The 21,108-nt window shown below is 41.7% G+C and overlaps 1 protein-coding gene across 4 annotated transcripts in view; it reads right to left on the minus strand.

Moving 5' to 3' along the window:
• The window catches only part of ERBB4 (erb-b2 receptor tyrosine kinase 4), a 651,514-nt gene that overhangs the window by 576,297 nt on the left and 54,109 nt on the right, over window positions 1-21,108 (minus strand). The window lies entirely within an intron of this gene.

The raw sequence follows: 21,108 nt of genomic DNA on the forward strand, positions 1-21,108 counted from the left end.
CCAGGAATCTTTTTTGACAAAACATTTTCTTGTTCCTTGACTGAAAATACTGATTCCTCAAAATCCAAACACATTGGGTTTGAGGAAAACTTTGACTGAGAATGCCCATAATTTCAATAATCAACATCTGGTGAAAACCAGAGCAAAGATGAAAAGGCCTCTGAAAGCCAAAAACCATCACAAGGTAAGAAAAGCATTGCCCGCTGCAGAGGAAATCCAGCTTGGGCTACAGGCATGAGCCCCAAACCAAGGAGAGAGACAACCCCGTACCCATGTACTCCCCGTGCCATTGGTGTGTTCACTCCCAAATCCTAAAGATTTAATGAATTGTTACAAGCGCTGGAATTACAAGCACTCTTCTGGTTCCAGAGGTTGAACTTTCTGCCCTAATAAAACTTGCCCTCTTCATGCAGCAGCTGCTTTTGAAGGCTTTGGTGAGTGACAGGCAGAATTACTATAAAGGCGATTCAGTGATTTCCAAACAAAATATGCAACCAATGTCGACTCCATCCTCTGAAAAACACTATCAGATGAAGCCAAATGGCCAAAAAATTATTTCTTATTCAATTTCATTTTACATTGCTTCACATGGTAATTAAAAAGCTTATGGCCAAAGATATAGGAAGCACTAAAAATGATGCATACAAAAAGATCTTACTGAACTTAATGCAGCATGAAATTATTCAACAGGCTGGTTTAAATACTTCGCTGTAAAAATACACAGTATAAAAGCATGTTTCACTGCTCTTTGTTTAATAGTTGAGATAATTTTAAAAAGACAGTATTTCCAAATACTAAAGAAATAACAAAATCAAGTATTTATGTTCTCAGTGAGTTCCTAGAAGTACAGCTCACTGACTGCAACAGCACTAGACACCAATGTGAAAGGCCACAGACTCACTTCTCGTTTTTTAATTCTCTGAAACCATCCTTTTGAAAGCAATAGTACAGAAGTTATATTTCTATTCTGATTGACTTTTCATTTTACCAGGCTCAACTTGTTTAAACCTCCATCTTGCTGTGATCTGAAATATTTCAGGGTTATGGTTATTTTACAAGTGATTGTCAAGAGCAAATTTACAAATTAATCCTGAAGTAGCAAAAAAATGACTGATGAATAATTTCAGTGACTCTCCCCAATGTTTGCACAATTCTTTGCTTAATTCCTACTAGCCAAATGCCTCTGCTGGCAACGAGAGCTGGAGACATAGCACAGGCTGTGACTACACTGTGTATTCTGGCCAGAGAGGTTTAATTTTATTTTTTTTTTTAAACCTAATCTTATTAACTCTTCCAGTGCCGACGTAAAGACATATATGCCCATTAAGCTTTCCTTTTTAAAGGTTAATAGGACCTTCTTCAAACAACCTGCTGGCAGCCCACTGGTAACCCACTGTATTCAGGCAAGATCTCACAGCACCCATCAATGAGGGACTGCATGTATTTTGACAGTGATGATCATAATTTATTTCCTATCCTGCACTGTGTCAGGTGGCTGGCACGGCCGCATGCTAATGCTCACTCCCTGCCATTTGAAATGCATCCCCTCCTCCTGACGAGCTCAGTCACAAGAGCATTCAAGATGAAGAGAACAGCGTTTCTAAAATTCAGCAGGAGAGAAGAGGATGTAAAATAATTATTAATAAACTAAATTAAGGAAGAAGAACGTGAGTTGTGCCCACTGAACACTTCAGCAGCAATTTGAAGTGTGGTAAAAGCTGTCAAATATTATGTTAATCTTAATTTATTTTTAAAACCTTGCAGTTGATAGAATACTAAAAAGGGAACTTGTTAAATGTAGTTGGTATCATTCCGCACTCCACTGTAGGCAAACTACCAGGGTTTTGGGTTTTGTTTTTTTTTTTCCTTTTAAAGTATGCTTCAACATGCTTTTCTATTGTACTTTTTTTCCCCCCTCACTAGGAGAGGGAGTGAAAATAATGCTGAGGATACTTATTTTCCAAAATACTCTAATGAAGTCAGTGGAGACTCCAGGAGCTCGATACCATAAATAGAGAAAAGAAACAGAACATATCAATCAAACCAACCCAGCTTGAATTGCATCTATAACAAAAATGAGGAAGGAAACAACAACCTATTCAGCAGGGGAATAGCAGAGAAAATATTGACTTGTTAAAGAGAAGCTACAGACTTATTTTGAGCTCTGAGGAGGCTGTAATTGTTTCTAAATAAAGTTAAAGGTCCAACTGCATGGTCAGCCTCTCCTGAAAGAATTTTTACCACTGAACTACAAATGGGTAGGATTATCATTGTTTCTCCTCTGATTTTTTTTCCTAAACAACCCAATACCCACTAACTTTCAAAAGGAGATAAGGTGGGCATGCTGGCACACTCTTATTGGCCACTGAAATACTTCTGTATTTATACTGCACTTCATTCCTGCTTTTATTGACCTTTTGGGTGGTCTTAAGTGAGTCTGAAGTGTAACTACAGTTGCGGCACAACCACAGAAGGGTTTCCAATGCCCGAAAGTTGTCCCCCCCCAAAGCCATGCCTCAGTACAAGCTCAGGTAAAGGAGCACCATGAGGACCCCACAGGGAACATCCGCGGTCAGCACTGCACCGCTGGGGAAGATAGATGCTTGCTGCTGGAACAACAGTTTCACGGTACTTGCACAAGAAATGTTCACAACTGCCTCTCTAAATGAACCTGGTTTAGCCTTTGGCAGAGACTGTATCAATTACTGGTAGGACAACGGCTGTGGCCCTCCCTCCCTTCCCTGACACCGACCCTCCTGCTCAACACCGAAGTCTAACGGCCACATGCTGGCCGAGAGGCAGAAAAACCTCTCCTTTTCTGAGTGGTAATTATAATTCTCCTTGTTACAATAAAATCCTTTCTGTGATTAAACTTCAATCTGAGGCTCATTTTCTCATTTGCAGAGATTTTTAGTTTGTGGGAATGTCTGCTTTCCCTCCTTTGAATTTATTCCTGAATTTATCTCCTTTTTTTCCACCCTTCAAAATCCCTCTTTTTCAAGTGACATTTGCCAACATTAGTGTGATTTAAGAGCTTTTATCCAACCCATTGCCTTTTACTTAACTGTATTGCTTCCACGACCATTGGAATCTCCAGGCATTAATTATTAGCCATCACGCTGAAGCTGGCTTTAGGCAACAAGTTACCATTTCTTTGGGGAACCCTGTGCACCATCAGCTGAAATGCTCCAAACAGTTTGCTCTGGTAAATTAACTCTAAAAGCTAACTCTTCCCATGCCCGTCAATGCCCATCTTCTTAAAACGCCTGTTCTGCAGCACCGTGGATCAACTCCACGGCTCAGACTGGCATACCCCATACCAAACCTTACCTCGTCCCTTAATTTAGGCTGAACTTCCCTACCTACCCTCGGTCAAGGGAAGCAAGGACCACTGCCTAACCTCAATACTGTGTTTTGGAGCAACATGCCAACACCATCTACTTGGCCAAATTGGTCAATGGCGTAGTCCACATCCACCAGCAGGCTTAAATCTGGTTGTTGGAGGTCACCCTGAAGTCAGCAAGATGAAAAAGCCCAGACATCCTCAGCTAGGAAAGGCAATATGTTACTGATGTCTCATAAATTTGTAAAATGATGTTACAAGCTCAACAAGGCCACCCAGCCAGGCATTAAAGGGACAGGGATCAGCACTGTCAAACAAGCATGAGGCAGACAGCACAGCAGCTCTAAATGCAAAATGAACTGCGGCTGGTACCGAGCATCTCCTATGAATAAAAACAAAAAAAAAAACCCACACCACACCAAACAAAGCCACCTTGCAATTGGTGTTAGGTTAGTTACAGCAGCACAACCTCCATGTAGCTGAGAGCAGAGCAAGAGCTCTGAGCATACTCTGTCCACTCTGCCACGTAAGCAAAGGCTTCACATGCAGCATCAGAATGGCTGCTACACTCCTATAGCTCCTATAAGCCACTATCATCCAGAATCTGCAAAAACAGAGATGTACCCTTCAGTTGGTCTGAGCTCAAACCCATATTCAATCACTGTGGCCGTTTAAATCAAGGGAGTTTTTGCATTTTGCAGAACTGCCTCAACTCCATCACCTTGTACTCAGGGTGCACCCAGCCAGTTGCAGACACCACATATTAAAACGCTGCGTAATTGGTTTTTCCAAACACATTACAATTTCCTAGCTCCTTTTGCTTTATTTTGGGTAGCACTAGGAAATAAAATGGGAATAACACCAATCAACATTAGCCTCACTTAAATCTGATGATGTCTCCCCCTCCAAAATAGCTATGTCCTTGCTTTCAGTTTTAAGCTGCATTTTGCATAAATCCCAACCATGGGTGCTGTGTAAGCCTACGCTCTTTTCAGGGTGTCCAGAAACACCCCAGGAGATTTCCAAGGTTCACAAGGATGCATTAGACCCCCAAAGTTGACCCCTGATCACAAAGGGCTTGCATGAGAGGTGTTAGATGTTATTCTTCTGAAAGTACACAAGAAATCTTGCATTGTTTCTTTGTTCTCTTGGTGTTTATTATTAGAGAGCTGATGTCACATTCTCAGTCAGAGTATATCAGCGGCAGCACACACATTTACAGGTTGTGTTTCCAAAAGCATCAGGTACAGGGGGCTGCTGGTAGACACCCGGCAAGGTTTTCCAAATGGTGTAAGGGGGTCCAGTGCCTGGCCCTCATGAGCTTTTGCCGAGATGAAGGGCTGGTCTACAAGGTGAAATTAGCACTAAGCCAGAGCGTGAATTTAACACGTTCATGTTTCCCAGCGAATTCCCCATGTGAACAGATTTAATCTGCATTACAAATGTCTTTTCATGGCTGAAGTCAACCCAGAGCTCTTCTTTCAAGGGTAGGGGAAAGCAGAGTCTCTGTTATTATACATTTCAGCTTGAGTTTCCAGTATATTTTTCTTGCTTTAGGAATGTGGACTTGAAATTATACTCCTGATTTCTGCAAGTCTAACCCAATGCATAACTAATATTCTTAGGCATCTAATAATGCAACTGAGACGTGCTACCTATAGGAGTATTTTTTCAAAACACCATTAGCAGGCTTTGAACATAATAGCCGTGTCTGTGTTAAGTTTTTGTGTCTTTTCCCCGTGATTACAGCACAAGGGTCAAAGAAGCTCTCAGTAAATTCAGCTATTTCAAGAAAATCAGCTGTACAGGCCAAATAGCCAGACATACACATACACGTACATGCACGCAATTAAAATCAGATGCCTAGATGATCATTTCAGTTTTAATTAGATTTTACCAGGACTATGAGTTAAGTCAAGGCTGCAGGCTGAGATGTTGATTTAAAGCTGTAGCTAATGTGTTTTATTGCCAGATTTGCTCATAGTCAAAGCTAATTATCCCTAATATGCTTACATGATTTTTCAAACAACAACAAAAAGCATTAAAAAGACAAGCTTGTAGAAAGCAGATTGGCATGCTAGTGTCTGTGTGTACATGCACATGCATGCATGTATTTACCAACTATTTAAAACCTAGATCTTCAGTCATACAGGAAAAAAAACAAAGCAATTAGCAAATGAAGTGTAGTATAGTTAAATAAACATCTCATTTCCAAGACCCATCAGGAAATACTTAATGCAATGAGAAGATCCTATGCTACTCCTAAATACAGTGATATTGTAGAAAGCATGATGGGGGGGCGGGGGCTAAGAAATGCTGAGTAGATTTATGCAATCATACCTTGGAAAGTAAAGAGGTGTTAAAGAAAATTTTCTGTCGTTTTCTACACTGAAAATTTTTTTTCATGTTTCTCACTGTTAACATTTCTTTCTTAATTTTAACTCTTGGAAAATGATGAATGGGAAATGTTGACGAAAAATAACAAGTATAAATTTGAAGCTTTTTACATCTTTAGTTCTTAAAAATTCCAAGAAATGTCAAAAGAAACAGCAATTGGCAAAAAAAGCGCAACCCTCAATTTGAAGTAAAGCCTTGCCTCTTTCTCAGAAAGAGTCCAGGTATGTCTTGAAGAAGCCTTCACCACTGCTCTTCCCTCCTCCTGGAGCAAGGACCCAAGAGCATTCCCCTCTTGGTTTTATCTCTCTATTCATTGTCTCTACCTTGAACAGGTGCTGAGGGTCTGCCATCCACTTTCTCTTCTACCAGGCAGCCTCCTATGATGCATGGGGCTTCTAAGGAGACTTCCAGAAACTTGTCTTCCATGGGGTAAACCAAAAATAGCATGCATACAGTCAGCCAATACTACTTCTCCCCCCACCTCCCGGTCAAAACAGATGTCATTTTGCTTCTGTTTTAATTTTAAAAGGAAAACATTCTGGAGGGGAAAAAACTATGCATCCCCACTGGCAAATGTCAGGTTTTCTTAAAAAAACAAAACAAAACCAAACCCACAAACAACCAAACACCACACCCTAAAACCCAACTGTTGAGATCTTGACACTGGGCTGCAATGACTCATTGGCTTCTTCTCCAGGAGAGTCCCCTAACATGGGCAGGGCCACCAGGGAGGAACGGCCTGGGTGAACACAGGACACTCGCAATGGTACTTGTTAGTCAAAAAGTGTTCAGTTTTCAAGTCTTTTGTCTGACCGCTGAAGCTACTGGTCAGTTCTCCTGCAAAAGTGAAATTGTCTTCCTTGATGCTTTTGCAGGAATGCAATGGGGGTCTCCAAGCTGCTGGAGGCACCTGCAGTGGCTGTGAAGGTGGAGTGCAGCATGGCAGAAAGCCCACGTAAACAGTGTGTTTTAGGGCAAAAAGCCAGAAAGATAAGAGGTTTTGTCTCTTCTGAATATAATGCTGTATCGCTAAATATGCAGATGGATTTTCACTACTCACAGCCAGGATGTCTTCTATTTATAACTTTTGCTTACTAGTAGTTACTCCCTCACCATGTACAGGGAAATTATTCTTTCCTAATTCTTTCTGTTGAAGGAGACGCCCAACCAACCAACACCCAGCCATACAACAGAGTTCACTGCACAGCCCAGAAACATCAACCCCAACGCAGGTAGGTGTGTGGAAGGACCTCCTCAAGTAAGCAGACAACTGCAGATGGGCTGACTGCTCACACCCTAAGCAAGCAGGGATAACCCTGTCCCTTAAATGCTGCTAAAGTAGCAGTTTGCTATCATTAGATAAGCAAACCACTTTCTCAACATTATTAATGGAATAGCAAAGTATGGACTACCTGTACCTCCCCAGTACCTCACATACACAGCATTAAAAGACATCCAGCAAATATGACAGTAGTGGACAATGTAAAACCTTGCTGAAAGGTTAAATATTAGTCAGCTTTCTCTGTTTTTCTTTAAGTGCCACCACATTTGACAATTTTAGGTTTGGGTAGAAAGAGGACCAAACACACATTCCTGCTATTAATTGCTTTTGCATTGACAGTCATAAGCCTCTTAAAACAATTTTTATGAGCAGTACTTGAACACTTACAGATTTTCTCACTTCCTTAGCCTTGGCAAAAAAAAAAAGGGTAGGAAAGTACTCAAAAACCATACGTGTTTTGTTAAAACCAACTCCTATATTGTTTTGATCAGCCCCACTGCTGTTTCAGACCCAACACCAGAACTGAGTCCAGCCCCATTGCCTGAGCACCTCTAACATTAATGACCATGTGAGCATCCCCCATTTGGTCACACACAGCACAGCCCGTCTGGCTTTGGGGCATGCCCAGAAAACTATTTCTGGGTCTTTCCTCAAGGGGTTAAAGCCTGTCCTATGGTCTCAGCAGATGCTGGGACAGTCTGACCATCACCGGGAGGCTGCACAGACACAAGTGCAGGTGTGTGCTCATACCTGCATGCTGCGGACCGCTAGCCAGTTTTATTTTATCTTTGCTGCAGTGGCTGGTTTTACTATCACTTGCTTTAAGGGAACAGATGGGCTTGCTTATTTTGTGTGTGTATTTCCAAGCAAATCAGCCAAGAGTGGCCTGTGAATACAGCAAAGACAGACCCCTCTGGGAGAGCCTTTCCTTGGGCATCCAACAAAAGAGAAAACGAAGAGCTAATCCTGGACGAGACCCAAGAGCTCTTCATATGAATAACTGCTAATGGGAAAAAGATGCCCCTAACAGACAGAGTTGGAGGCAAGTTGTGACAATGGCTAATATATCCCAAGGCCATTAGGACTGGGGATTATTTAACAGCTCAGCATGCCTGTGGCATTGGATGGGCACCATTGCCTACTGAAATCCTGAAGGATTTTGGTCGGTCTGCTTATAAATTACACCTGCAGATGAAGACAGAGTTTTTGGTTTTTCCAGCATCAAACAAAATATCCTTTCAGCAACACCTGGCCAGGGTTTCTGCTTCTGTCTCACTCTCCTGGTACCTTCTTGGTCAAACTGAATCCCGCAACCATTTTAGCTTTCAATCCACAACAGGAAGGTCACATCCTGTGAACAAAGGCCAAAGCCTTTGTTTGCAGTGCCAAATAGGATTGCATTGGTTAAGCCTTAGCTGCCGTTCTCAATTTTCTTCATTCACACTACACGCTGGCAGCTGATTTGGTTGAAAGAAATCTGGCAAGTGCTCTTGGACCTTCATCCTCCACTGTTCCTTTTTCCCCCAGTTAAACCAACTATTTTCCTTTGCTATTAATGACAGATTCTAAAGCATCTCACTAGTGCCTGAGTAGAGCAAACAAATGCGTGCCTGTTCAGGAGCAACTTGGTTCAAACTGTAAGGATCTGATAGCAATTAACGCTTATGTACAGAGACTTTTTATTTAAGCATTTTCATATATATCACAAAGCACATCACCATCCAGCATGCATAAAGTGACAAGGTGCACAAGATTATAGATCTATTAAACTAAAGAGGAATTCAATCCCCAGATAGCTGTGGAGGGATGACAACATCAGGGCACAAAGACTGAGACTGCAAAAAGCTTCGATCCCCTGACTGCATGCATGGTGGATTTTTTTCTACTGATCAAGTTGATATTATACTTGTAGTTTTTAATGCTATCGTTTCAAATGTCTAGCACTATCAAGTACTATTTAGGAAGGACTAAGAGCATCGAGACCTTAGGGCTTCAAAAGTAGCCTTGAAATACTGCTTTTCATGTAACACAGCCAACGGGACAATTTCTAATACTGATCAGGATAAATGAGAACTCCAGCATCACCAGAACTCCTGAACTAGGGAAGAAAACACTGTTCTGAAGATCTATTTCAGGTGTTTACGGCACACTCACCTTGCAGTTACAAGTGCCTTTGTGCTGGCAGAAAGCAGGCCTGTATCACAGCCTCCATAGCAGTGAGCTCAATGAAAGCTAACAGAGGGCTTTAGAGATGGGTACATTCAATGCAATTATAGGAGCACAATTTAAAGGCTGCAGTGTGAAAATACACAGGTAAGATCTCCTTAAGGACACCAGACCCGACCTTTCCTCTCCAGAGAAGGGTTATAGTCTCCTACTTACTATGGCTTCGCTGGTTTTACAGGACAAAAGCCGTGCAACATTGGAGTGCCTTGACCAAGCCCACCTGGCCACTCTCCCTCCAGACCTCAGGTCACACAGCAGAGGAAGCACTTACAGGCAATAAACTTCTGAGATTATAAAGAGCTTTTCTCCCTGGCAGGTCACACCTTTCCCTGGATAGATTAACTCGGTGACATACGCCAGCACCATACCTTGCAATGACTTGCAAGACTCAAAAGACAATGCATGTGTCATCTCCTGGACTACACCACCAGCATGCACTTATTACTAATATTTGTTTCTATTGAGTAAACCAGAACTGGCATACACATTTAACTTGCGTAGATAGCGATCCCAAGGAAAGCAGCGTGAATAGTGCATGCAAACACCTTTGCGTGGTGGAGTCTTCCGACTGTTCTTTCCCAAAATGAATGGCCATGAAAGGCAAATAGCATTGAATGCAATCAGTGCTTTAATTTATTATTCTATTCAAAAGCTGCCTCGAGTTGGATCCAAACTCACCCTGTCTGCATTGTTTTGTACATTCCCGATGTTTTATTTACACCTCTTTCATGTTAGGAGAAAAGACACTGGGTTATCCATGGGTCCCTGCTGCCAATAAACATCAAGACTGGAAGCTGCATTGTCTGCTCAGCCCAGTAATGAGAGGTTTGTAACAAAATCATTCAATGCTGGCACCGTTTATTGACTTTGTAAAACAACTAGTTTTCTAACTCACTATCATTAATTGATCCCATGAAAGTCAAGCTCAAAAGAAAGAGGAAGACCCATTGTTATTAGCATAGTAAGGTTTCCCACTGGCAGTTCACTGAGGAACTGTCAGTTGGATTATTTCCAGGTTTAACCACTAGAGCTCAGAAAAACCCTTGCGTTTTCAGAACTGATGGAGAAGGTGAGCTGAAACTTGTCGCTAACCACTGTCCCTTCCCAGAGCTCACCCAGCACCAGCTTTCCTGGGTGAGGATGTGCCAGCACCAGGTGGACTTGGAAATGTGAAATGCGACCCGTTTTATTCAGTTCAAAAATTGTTTTCAGAGTCAACTACAAATTTCAGATCACACAAAGTTCAGATCTAAAGTAAAATATGTCCAGTATCAGTGAGTCAGGAAAGTGTCCCTTCATCCATTTACAAGGACTATGTTTTAAAAACATTCCAATACCCAGGGATGCAGATATACCTAGAGCAAGATCACCACTGTCCTTCTGAAAACGCTGCTGACTAAGGAACCTCAAGGCAGCTAAGACAGACACCACAAAAACTACCACATCTTTAGGTAGCTAAGGCAGACTTCAAGTGTCTCATTACATTCTTTACTGAGAAGGGGCTGGACTGCACAACACACAAACTTCTTCCACAATTAAGGGCATTATTTCAGAGACAGGTGAGAAATCTTGATCTTATTCCAGATGTCTCCAAACACAAATATTTGGCCAAATCTTAATTTAGATCCAACACTTGTTGCTACCTGCGAAGATACTGTTGGTATAATGATAGATGTGTTTCATGTTTTACAACAGCAGAGACTCATTGGTTATCCTGCACAGGTTTATTTTACCTGTGGAAGAACTTTAACATGCCAAAAATGCTTGAAATCCTACATATTTGACAATTTTTTCAACAAGTATGATATCCACTGCAAAATCCACCTCCACCAAAATAAGAGTGATTCAATGGAACATATAATTTTCAACAAAAGCGTAATGGGTAAAACTCCAAGATAATTGTTTCATGCTCTTTCATTTCAATACAGTCAAAACATGTCTGTTCAATAAGAACAGAGTAGCTGTTTCAACTTTGTCATTTTATTTAGACATGTATATTAATCAAATTGTATTTCTATTTATTTTACTCAGTACCATTCTGTTTATACGTACCCAGTGATTTATTATATCCAAATTATTTTTTTCGATCCTAGCTATTCTGTACTACTTAAAATATTGCATTTTCTTTCCAACTCTGAAGCCTTGTTTAATGCCTAAAGACATCTCACAGAGCAGAAACACCACCCTTCCACCAGTCCTAGAGCTCCTAAGCTTTACACACTACATTTTTTTTTTTCAGAACAGATATAACCAACTAGGGGAATCAGCAAAAACTAACCCTGTTCTGTTTGACAAACACTGAAGGTACTAGAAGGAAGAAATAAGTAAGGAATAACAAAAAAGGATCTAAAGACCTTTTTAAGGTCTGAAGAGTGTGAATTGGAGCCAATACTCTCCAGGTAGTGTCTGTATGAGATCTACTTTGGCTGACAGGCGGCCAGACTTCATATCTGAAGGCACGTCCCAATGGGTTTCCCAAACCAGCAGTGCACCTGCAGCCTCACACCAAAGTACTGCACGTTTCTTTGTGTAATACTTCACAGTACCACAGCAGGATAAGAAGTTCCAGCCCAAGGGCAATTGATCATTTTAAAGGAGTGCGCTGCACTCCTTCCCCCAACGCTCTGGTGGAAGCTGGACATGAGATTCATGTTGGAGGAGCTGAGTTAATGTGTGAATGACTTTGCAAGGTGATTATAGATTAAACTTGACAGGGGCTAAATTCTGATGAAATAAACAGAACTGGAGGAAGGCATCTGGGACACCATTTGGACCTCCTGGACAAAGTCAACATATAAATCATGTGAAGGAGACTCCAAAAAGTCTGAAAAATGTGCAACTATGAGAGGCAGTGTGTCACTCCCAAACATTGCCAGCAGCGGGTGGGAGGAGGAGAAACTTTCTTTACCCGATACTCATAATCCAAAATCTTTGCCTCTGCTCTAAATAGGTCAGTTGGGCTCTTCTGTAGTCAACACCTTATATAGGTGCCTGATCCCATGCCAACAGGTATCTTGAAGCACACAGAATCGGTTGGTCTCAGGGGGAGCCTTCCTGATGGGTTTAAGCTCAGAGCCAGAGTTTCAGACTCCGGAATGAGGTAAAACTCATTTGAGACAAGAGACCCAAGCGTATCTGACCAGACTGTACCACAAGCAGCTCAGAGGCGTACCATACAAGCAACAAACATAGACTGTACTTAACACACACCTCTGCTGTTCCCACCAGCACCTTGCCAGTACCCTCCACACCGCTGGGCAGCTTTGCCAGCTGGTTTGTTCATTTTAAAGATGTTTTCCCAGGGAACCTGCCATCAGTTTGGAAACAACAGATGCATGCTGGAACCCACCAAAACCTAGAAAGGGAGACTTTTTAATCTTTACAAAGCCAGAAAAACATCACTCTGATTACAAGGAGAGATAGGCTACCGGGGACAGATATTTTAGCATTCAAAACCTGACATATACAGAAAAATGCTTGGTGTTTTTCTTGAAAAAGCAGGGAGGTGGGTGGGGGGAGAGGTCAGAGTCAAGTATGTTTTTATTCTTTTTTTAAAAAGGCTTTACAAGTTCTAGAAGTCACTGATATTATAGAAATATATTCCTACCATTTTTCTTTGGCCATCAAAGCAAATGCTGCAAACGGGGCGGGGGGGTGGGGGTGGGGAAGACGAGATATACACATAATATCAACCACAACACTGACATGAAATAAAATACTTTGGAAACATTATGATGTAGTGATGCACCTTCCTGGCTTGTCTTAATGATGTCAAGTGTAATTCAGACTTGACTTCCTCCACTGTGGGTAACCCAGACACCAGAAATTTTCATCATCAATAAAAAAAATTAAGCCACATTGCTTAAAACTCCCCATATATAAACACTAAGAGGATTTGTAAACTGGATTGTAAATTTAGTGCTCTCAAATTCCAGTGCTGCAGCCAGCCAGCCAGATGCAGGGTGTATATCCTGGATCAAGATTGTAATGTCAAATTACCTAATTTTCTTGGAACAAAAGTTCTGAAGAGTTTTGGTTATAAAATGCTGATACATTTCAATTCCCTTTGACAACTAGTTGGCCTGATGACACCTGGGAGAGAGGGAAAGCTCTTCCAGCTAAATACCTTCCCCAGTTCTAAATGCTTCACTATATTTATCTTCATAATAATACCCAAAAATTTGAACAGCACATACGGGGAGACACTTTTGCCTTTTAAAACAGAGATAAGGCATGACACATGCTGGGCTGGGGTCTTTTTTATTGTTTTGGTTGGGGGGTGGGGGGGGCATGTTTGTATGTTTATCTCCCCTTCTTCATTTACTGTGCTATATGCACAGGGTGTAGGTGGCAGGGAAGCACAGCAACGAGAAATTGGGAAGACCAGCCTGGACATTAGAGGTTATACCCACACATGCAAGTAATTTGGTGTAACATGAGGAGCAGATCAGTAGGTTAAAACCATCAACCACCACAACTGTATAAAATTTTAGGGGGAGGGTTTGGGGTGGCCCATGAGCCCATCAACCTTGTTACATATTGGGACTGAAGATGGCTGGCAGGACCGGTTCAGACTCTTGGTCTCTCAGGGAATGCATCTGGTGCACACCTGAAGCGGAGCGCCAGGTTTTGTTTCCTGTAAAGGAAATTTAGAATACCTGCACCAAGGACGTGCTGTGAACCAAACTGGCATGCCGTAAGTGAGGGTGATAGACAGTGCCTTGAAACTGTGCTACTGCTTTGAACAAAAATGCTCCCCTACACACTACTGGGATATGAACTACGGAGAAGGCAAAACAGCATAATGTTTAGCAAAAGCTATGGCATAGCAAGAAAACCAAGCCTGAGAGTGGAGTACATTGAGCAGACAGATTTATAGTTGCACATAGGCTTACAAAGTCGTTAGACACCTAAATACATTTACAAACAGAAGGATGGACTCAAAACGATCCTTTGGATTCAGAGGGTATCTTTGCTTTTTTGCTTTATTAAAAAAATATTTCAACATCTGATTCTTTCTCTCAGGTGTGATTTTTGGCTTTCCTATCCTATAGAGAAAAAAATACCCTCTGGATACAAACATACCTGCAGGAGGGAGCTCACACATGAGCCTGGGTCTTCACTGCATTTATTTGCTGTTCTGCTCCCCATGAAGCCCAACCAAAGGATGCAACTGATGTGTTTGATTCATCTTTCTGTCAACAGAGCCTTGATTTCATGGGGGGTTTGTCAATTTACAAAGACCTTAAATTATTGCAAGAAATATAAATTGACAGCGGAATATGAAGGCTTTGCTTTGTTTTTACCCAAAGAGGTAAAGGCATTCTGTGGTGCCGAGATCTGCCCTGATACCTCCCAGAGAGCTGATGTCAATTCTAGCCATGAGTTTCAGCCTGTGGCACTGGGTGGGGTGGCCAAGTCAGGAGAAATGATTACCAAGTAATAGTTTTCCATCAGAAAAACAGCAGTTAAAGGTAATACCCCTAAAAGAATCACAAAGTGGTAACTTCCAGGGTGTGACACGGAGAAGAACAAACATCCAGGTCCTCACGCCCTGCTTTCCTGTGCTCATACCTCAGTAATAAGAGGAAGTTGTAAGGGGGGGAAAGCCAACAGTATATGTGAAATTCAGTTCTATGTATGTCAGTTCTACATATAACATGGTGAGAGTTTTCCACGAGCCACAAGCAGCCAAGTTTGCTAATGGTATCTGCTCACATAAAATGTCACCAACACAACACCCTTTCTTAAGGGGATGTTTTGTAAAACTTCACAAGTGACAGCTTCATAGTCCTGTTCGCAAAGGGTCATAAAAACCGGTATTCTCATTTTCCACTGCTCTAGCCGATAGCTGTGATTTAGAGCCTGCAGTTTGACGGCATGATTGCTGCCACACCGAGGAAGAGGCTCTGTGGATACCGACACCGCGGCTCCAATTTGGCAGGCTAAAAGTCCCCTAAAATTGTGAAGTGCCACCATAACTTTATACGACTTCATTCCAAAACCTCAGCTATTTCTGAAGTGCTTAAAGAAATTTCAGGGCTCCAATTACAGTATTTAAAAGGAAATGTACTGCTGGAGACCTTGCAGCACTCATGCTCGGATCCTCCTGCAAATCTGCACTCAATTGCTTCCAAATTGGTTCCCGCAGAGTAAAGTTACTAGAAATCAGAGCAGCATTTTTTACTTCATTTTTCAACGACTTTATATGGCTGGGAAGCAAGAAGCATATTGAATGGATTTACAGTAATGCCCAGGGATGCTGTGATGCCACAGCAAATGGCCACAATGCCGATTTTTATGTCTGTGTGGCCTTCCTGCTGCAGATAAACCTTTCCAATGATCAGCCAATTCTTCCACACACCTGCTTTGTTCTGTTTGAGAAAAATGAGTTTAAAACAAACCAAGAAGCTACGGCACAAAAGAGGCTCTGCAAGCCAGAAGTGATCCCTGGCTGTGCCTGAATACAGTCAACTTTTCTGAGCAAAACCATCTGCTGAGGATCAGGCTCCTGACAGACCTGCCCCGTTAACACTCCTCTTCAGCCTCAATCTTGCAGCAAGTTTCACGTATCTATTTTGATCTCTGAGCAGAAATATCTACATGAACAAAGCTCAAAGCAGGAAAAATAGCCCAAATCCTTTGTTGATAGAGATTATATAAATACCTGCGAGGAACATAACATTAATTATGGTATTAATTTACCATAACATACAGGTACTTGATTGAGAAGAAAATGTCCATTGAGCCTTTCATCCTGGAAAAGAGCTCTCCTAACAAAACAGGAAAAAAAATAGTTCTGTTTTTGCTGAAAATGCTTAGTTTCTAGAAAGGGAACATAACAAGCCCTAAACCAAAGGCATTGAAAGGTCTGACACGGGGAAAAAAACAAATAGGAATATATGTTGGGGAAGGTTTTCAACAGTTTTCCAGTGTTTTTAAGGGAATATTTCCTGTCAAATGTTTGGTTTTCCCAACTTACTGCCTTCTCAGATGTGGTCAGCACTGTTAATATTATATGTTGACATATATAAACCCATGTAATGCTAGGACCACACCTGCAGAATGCAATATGTACACGATGGGCTTAAAAATACCCCGCTAAACCCATTACCACACTGTTTGCTTGCCCAGCACTGGAACAAACTTGTGTCCAAAGGCAAAGGGCCCAACACCTCACCCCAGTATTAGCACCTGAACTGAAATTGCAAAGTTTGGATAAATGCAGCTCCTAAACGATGCCTGGAGAAAACTGCTTTCTAGCAGCATTTCCCAGTTTCTTTAATGCATGAGATAAAAATCCGAATATTGGCATTCCACACTTTGCTGACTATGAACCAGAAACGATAAGCTAGATTTCTTTCAGGTTCCTTTGGTCCACAGAGTGCTTGGAACAGTCCTGATAAGATTTTATCGCAGATTATTTTTCCTGCAGGGAAAGCAAGGCTGCAGGAGAAAAACATAGTATTGTTTGTGCGAACAGGGAAATTAAAAGAACTTGTAATTCTCACATGATAATCTCAAAGGGACATAGTCGGAGACACAAAGAGCTGCTGATCGCAGTGGGAGCTCTGCATTTGTGGCTTAAAGGTTATCTAGACCCATAGTTGGAGTCAACTGCACCTCTCTCCTTTCCTTTGCAGCTCTGAAAAAGCAGGTGCACGCGTGATGAAATAGCCGTTTGCTGGCACGCCTCTGAATCCATACGCCTGCCCCACGCACATCCCACAGCACAGCATCCAGCTTCGGCAGGCTTCTCCCTCCTATACTGCTAACACCCAAGCAGCCACTGCAAACACCACGGCAAGCAAGGCACTTGACAATTATGACTAATCACTATGACAATTTAAAGATTATTAAACCTGATTTAATCTCTTCTTGAATACCTGACATGATTGAACACACAATATCCTCATTCCTAAATGTCTGCAGAAGATTTACAAAAGTAAAGACTAATACTTTATATTAAATATGCTTTTTTAAGCTGTTCCTACAAAACCCCATTAAACACACCCAGAAACGCACAAGTCAGCCCACAACAAGCTCCATGGGGTTCCTTCTCTTGTGAGTGCCTGATCACGTTGAAATCAAGGTGTTTTTGCAGAGTGCTGCATTTGGCTACTGCAGATGACTGTGGGGAAAACGCACATGAAATGAGCGATTCCTTCCTGTCAGGCTGCTCCTAAGGAGTGAGCTGAGAGAAGGTAAAGGAATAGATCTGTTTATACTGTGTTCTCCCATTGAGATGCAGATTCTATTACATTTTACATCATATAACCTGCATGTCTCAAGCACAGAGACAGGTTCGGGGTAACAGGTTGTTTGAAAGTTATCTTTAAATGATTTATAATCTGCTAGTTTTTACAAGGAGCTGCAGCTAAGAGTTTTTCCTCGAAGGCGAGATAAATTTAGTGGTAACTACGGGAAACCTTTTTGTGGCAGAGTTGAGACAGGGAAGAAGGTTAAGTGAAAGCTGTCAGAGTATATCTTAGGTGAGATACCTTAGCACATCCTCATACTGTAAGTTAGCACCAGCTCTGTATGGCAGCCTGTACCTGTTCATGCTTTCATTTTGATCTTTTTCATAATTTGTCTTCAGTTTTATTAAATAGTGCAATTTGCCTTTTGTTCTTTGCTGCAATAGTTAATTAATCTCTCTCCACCATACCGCCTACCAGAGTGGCATCCAAATGTTCCTAAACCCAAATTTTCATCTGCCTTTTTTCTAATAAAAACAATATACTAATGGGTGGAAAAATATCTCTTAGAAAAATTAAACAACCATCCCAGGTCCTCCTGATTAACAAGTCTTATATTTACTCAGTAAGGTGTTTTAAGGAATGCATTTACTCCCCCCCCCCCGTTTTAGACCTCAAATTTATGGTGCAAGGCAGCAGCAGCATTTGCAGGTTGGATGTTTACCTAATTAGCTGTAGTTAATTTAATGGAACCTTTTAGATAAAGCCCTTTCCCAGTTCTGGTACTTCCCCAACAACATCCTCCAAATTCGCCTGTTTAAGAGGTGATAAAACAGGACACAGAAGCTATAATGCTTCACCAAGCATCACATCGCCTTGCTAGAGCAGCCCTAACTGCCAAACCTCAACCTTCACCACAATCTATGCTACAAAGATCAGTTTTACCCAACCTCATTCAGTCTGACACCTTTCAGACCAGAGATGACAGCTCCTTAATGGGTATAGTCCAAAACCAAAAAGGGAGTCAAAAACATTGTTATGCACTTCTGTACCTTGAGCTAAGTCTTCTACAAGCTCCACAAATGACCAGATATTCTACTATGGAAAATTTGCTGACAGATGCTGCATGTCTTTTGAGCACTTAAAATAAAACCTGCTCCTCCATTTGCAATGCCAAACAGCATTTCTGCACATCTTCAAAAGTACACCCCTGTGTAATTATACCACAGGACAAATGTTTATTGATACTTCAACTGTACTCTATTGGGTTTTTAATAACAAAGTGTCTTTATTCCATTCCCAGTAATATTCAGTCTGAGTCATTGTTTTCCATTCCAGAAAGTGTCTGTGAAGCCAAATGGGGAAGAAAAAGGAAAAAGCTCCGCACAGCATGTTACAATAATTGTAATAGTTGCTCTGTAATACCTACGTGTTCTGTATTTTTTCTCTTCTAGATCATTTCAATTTCAAAATATAATGCACCCATCACATTTGGAATACATATAATTTTTTATGTTTTGCATAAAGAGTATGCAACAAATATTAACTCGTAGTAAAGGCAGCCCTGGGATCTCCAGGAAACTATGTACTAGAAAGTTGCAGCAACAACCTGTCTCTTTTATACCATACCAATCTCCATCTTCTGCCAAGCGGTAGGTCTGTCCATTATCTCTGGTTGAACAATTTGAGCTGCATGTTCAGTTTGTGGTTTGGGGGACCCATTTTGTCACTGTTTGCTTCTTTCATTTGGAACTGATTGCTATTAAATTCTCACGAACACTCCTGCACCATTACCAGCTTCACCAACTGAGGACAAGTAGTTTCCTGCCCAGCAGCTCTTGCATAAACAAGCACATCGTGTCCCATGAATGAAGTGCTGCAACGCTCCACATGGCTATTTGCTCAGGGAAAACCCAGGACATGTGGCGCTCCCTTGCTCTGTTGTTCTTTTGTTATGGCTACTGTTGGTATCCCTTCTTGGTCTGTCAGACCCCTGTCTCACATCCTCTCACCTGTTAGAAGCATTTGGATTTCTGTATAATAAAGTGCAATCCTAATACCAAAATCCTGGAAACCTCTCTGTTCCCATAGCATTCTCTAATTCCTTAAAGACAAATCTCCACATTTCCTTGTGTTACTCCCTTCTGAGCCTAAAACAACACCACCACATAGAATAATTTAAGATAGACCTGGAAGGGACACCAAGACAATGCCCACTTCAGCTGCCCCATGCTACAAAGAAGGACCAGCAGTGCCTAAACATTTCAACAAATATATGTAAAATATATGAAGGACCTAAGTAATAGAGCCCACCATGTGTCACTACACCTTCTGATGGAATATATTTCCTAACATCTAACTTGATGATCCCTTGCTACTGCTTCAGGCTGTCTCCCCTTATCCTGCCTAATCTGGATGTGGACATCTCCACCTCTCCGTAGCAACCTCAGAGTTGTCACCAGGTCTATCATCATCTCTGTATGCTGAACAAACAGCCTACACCACATATCTTGTGCCTCAGGCCCCAGATAATTCTTGCTGCTCCCATTCACACTCTTCCCAGTTGCCCCCTCTCATTGGGATACTCAATGTCCATCTGAGAGCCGTGCTTGGGCTGAGACCTGCCACATGTTGACCAGGTTGGGGGGGATGAGGGGGCAGGGGACAACACAAAAGCAAACAACAAATCCATCTCACAAACAGTACGTGAGATGACAATGTGCAGTCCAACTCCTTCAATGGCTGTCTTGCTGCACCTTTGTGGGCGGGCTATGCCCTGCAATCCCATATATCACTGTCATTATGATATATCTGACTAATTCATGGGCTCAACACCTTTATTAACTCCATATGTCAAGGTGTTAAAGTTGGGAAAGGGCTGGATGGACTGATGTCAACTGGCAGCTGACGTTGACCTTTCTGAAGCACCTGCTCTGAGAACCTCAGCTCAGACAGTAGCATCAAGTGTGATTTCACAAGGCACAATCACTGCCAACTTCAGGTCCAAAACTCCTGCAATTGACATAAACCACCTACCATTCTAACCCTTTCAAGAAAAAAAACCCAGCTATTTCTGTTTTGATGACAAACTCTTGTTGACTATCAAGCACAGCAGGAGGATCTCAGCTGCTCCTGGTACAGTGGCTATAACACAAATAATTCATGGCAATTGTTCAGATACTCAACAAGTATGAATCACTGCCACTCCAGAGAAGTCAAGAGGCCAGAACCCCTGTTCACATTAAAAAAATATATAGATCCCCAGAGTCCCCTGCTGATTTTTATCTGCTTGTGATCTAGAACAGTGTGTTCTGACTAATCCTTCGAAGTAATTCTTTTTTTCAGCCTCAACAAATTCCTCACACCCATTGCACCTGTTGGGACTTTGTAACTCGCCCGAAGTCTTCACTCCTTATATACTTGATTCATCTGTTACTGCCTTTCCCCCCTTTGTCTGGTTCACCAACAATTCAAATTAGTACCCAAGATAAACCCAAGGCTTTTCCATTGACTGGTTTGGGTAAGTACTGTCCTGCCATAAATTTTTTATTTGAAGGCATTGGTGTAGCCAGACCAATTGATATGGAAATGAGTGCAACTACCAGTGTAAACAATCTGTTATTTTCCATACAAGTCAGAGCACTAAATCACAATGGTCCACT

Source organism: Phalacrocorax carbo, chromosome 5, assembly GCF_963921805.1.
Source record: "Phalacrocorax carbo chromosome 5, bPhaCar2.1, whole genome shotgun sequence".
In the NCBI taxonomy this organism is placed as follows: domain Eukaryota; kingdom Metazoa; phylum Chordata; class Aves; order Suliformes; family Phalacrocoracidae; genus Phalacrocorax; species Phalacrocorax carbo.